This window comes from Oncorhynchus gorbuscha, linkage group LG10 (genome assembly GCF_021184085.1).
Source record: "Oncorhynchus gorbuscha isolate QuinsamMale2020 ecotype Even-year linkage group LG10, OgorEven_v1.0, whole genome shotgun sequence".
In the NCBI taxonomy this organism is placed as follows: domain Eukaryota; kingdom Metazoa; phylum Chordata; class Actinopteri; order Salmoniformes; family Salmonidae; genus Oncorhynchus; species Oncorhynchus gorbuscha.
Genome location: NC_060182.1, coordinates 10,441,275 through 10,443,774, shown reverse-complemented (window position 1 = coordinate 10,443,774; position 2,500 = coordinate 10,441,275). Strand labels below are relative to the sequence as shown.

Genomic DNA, 2,500 nt, shown 5'->3' with positions numbered 1-2,500 from the left:
CAAAATCAATTAGTGCAGACAATGGTTCAGGGGCTTTTATAGAATCAATCTGGGCTCCTGTCAGGCTTAGTGTTCTAATCAGGTTTGGTTGGTAAATAAATGATGAAACGAACGGTGTAACTAACACACTGTCTCCCCTAATGTATCTAATGAATGATTCCACCAATCAGACATAACGATATCAGAATTCTGATTGTGTTATTATCTTCAAGAACAAAAGACAACCTTGATATTTTTTTTATACATCATTTAAATGCAGAGCAGTGTCACCCTTGTGCGACAGGATATTGATCTTAGCTCTAAATGCATATGCATTTGAATGACCTCATTTACAATCATGTCTATAAAACCATCTAGAGATTCCCCAAAGTGCCGCAACGAACACTTCACTAATGTACTGTCCCAAACACAACCAACCCATATATGGTGTGTACGCTATGAATCATCGACAAGAGCAAATTCATTATCAAGAAAACACAACTGGGAAAAGAAGCAGAAAATATTCCTAGATAAGGAATGTCACGGCCTGACCTTAGAGATCCTTTTTATGTCTCTATTTTGATTTGGTCAGGGCGTGAGCTGGGGTGGGTATTCTATGTTGTGTAGTTCTATGTTTTGGCCAGGTAGGGTTCTCAATCAGGGACAGCTGAGAACCATACTTAGGCTGCCCTTTTTCCCCACCTGTGTTTGTGGGAAGTTGACTTGTGTTTATGGCACATAGCCTTTAGCTTCACGGTTTGTTTTGGATTGTTTATTGTTTTTGTTCCACGTCTTTCTAATAAAAAAGGAAAATGTACGCCCACCACGCTGCGCCTTGGTCCAATTCTTTCAACGGCCGTGACAGAACTTCCCACCACCAAAGGACCAAGCAGCGTGGTAAAGAGGACTCCCGGACATGGGAGGAGATCCTGGACGGTAAGGGACCCTGGAGGCAGGCTGGGGAGTATCGCAGTCCAAGGGAGGAACTGGAGGCAGCAAGAGCAGAGCGGCAGCGTTAGGAAGCCCGCAAAGGCTCCCAAAAACACAAGGGGAGTGGGTCAGGTTGGAGCTGAGCCACAGGAAGCATCATACTGGTCAGGCACCGTGTGATGCAGTGGAATGCAGCTCCCAAAAAATGTTTTGTTGAAACATCTATGAATACATATAAAGGCCAGGACAAGCCACAAGATGAGAAGAGATTTACCATGGATTTCAATATGTGTATCTGGGTTATATTCAAATAGACACAGTTGGGGTTTGTGAATCAAGCTCATCAAACATGGGGTTCTAGTTGGTCACTTTGCCTTTCAGCAAACCACAGTTCAGAGTTCAGGGCGAGGGAGAAATCTGGCTACAGAGACAGCTAATTGGCCCTTGACTTTATAGAAGTCTCCCAATCAAGCTCACGGCCAAGAGACACGACATTAAAGACAACGTTTATTCATTGACATTATGATGTACAATTATGGAACTTTGTAACTAGAAACGGGGACATTAGCTATGTTTATAAGTAGCTCCTGGTAAACAGAGTACATCAGTAGAAATATAAAATACTTCTCTGTCATATTCCAGTCTTTGTTGTCCCGTGGTACATGGAATTCTACGCTACACACCGTTCTGTTGAATAGGATGACACTCAGTGCAGATGACATACTATTTACAATGAAATGGGAAAAAAATGAAATAACTCATTTTGAGAACCAGTGGACCGTGCAGTCATACCTCAAAGTCATTATATCGGGAAGGCACACCACTTCCATTCTCACCACAGGAGCAGAAACCTTCTACCGCCTGGCTCATCTATAATGAACGAGGTGACATTTTCTCACATTTCGTTACACCTCTGCTAAGTAGACATTGAAATACACACCGCAGCGCAGACGAGGCCTCTGGTTGCTGCCTGCTCTGCTGTTAATGTGAAAGAGAAAAGACAGAAATAATGCCACACATACTCAATCCAATCAGACAGCACGTCAAAATAGTTTATTAAAGAATTCATGGTCGAGGCACTACCTCACATTTATAGGCACTGAACTACTGTACGAGAGTCACAACTCAGCCTGGGCACTGTACCTGTACCACATTACTGTAACAATGTCTTACTGTACTAGAGTCACAACTCAGCCTGGGCACTGTCCCTGTACCACATTACTGTAACAATGTCTTACTGTACTAGAGTCACAACTCAGCCTGGGCACTGTCCCTGTACCACATTACTGTAACAATGTCTTACTGGACCGGTGAACATAATCAAAACACAATTACAGGAATCCATCCAGGCATCTCTCTGTCAGACCGGAGCTCTGTCAAAATGCCTGAAGCTCTCCTCTGCACATTGTCCGCTAATTAACTTGTCTCCTCATCCGGTCTCTAGGGCTGTATTTACACATGCAGCCCAATTCAAATATTTTTGGAACCAATTGTTTTTTTGACAATAACTACTCAGACTCATTGTTTGGGCTGATAATCACATCACCTCATATTATAGGAATAAAACACTTCCTGCTGATCACATCACCTC

General features: G+C 42.9%; 1 long non-coding RNA gene across 1 annotated transcript in view; it reads right to left on the bottom strand.

Annotated features, from left to right (window-relative positions):
• Positions 1–1,940: 1,940 nt before the first annotated feature.
• LOC124044998 overlaps positions 1,941–2,500 on the bottom strand; it is a 2,072-nt gene continuing 1,512 nt past the window's right edge. Inside the window, exons 1-2 of the long non-coding RNA XR_006840765.1 lie at positions 2,498–2,500; positions 1,941–2,455 (exon numbers count right to left, since the gene is read on the bottom strand). The exon at positions 2,498–2,500 is cut by the window's right edge and continues 1,512 nt beyond it. This is a non-coding gene — a long non-coding RNA (uncharacterized LOC124044998). The remainder of the gene's footprint in view (positions 2,456–2,497) is intronic.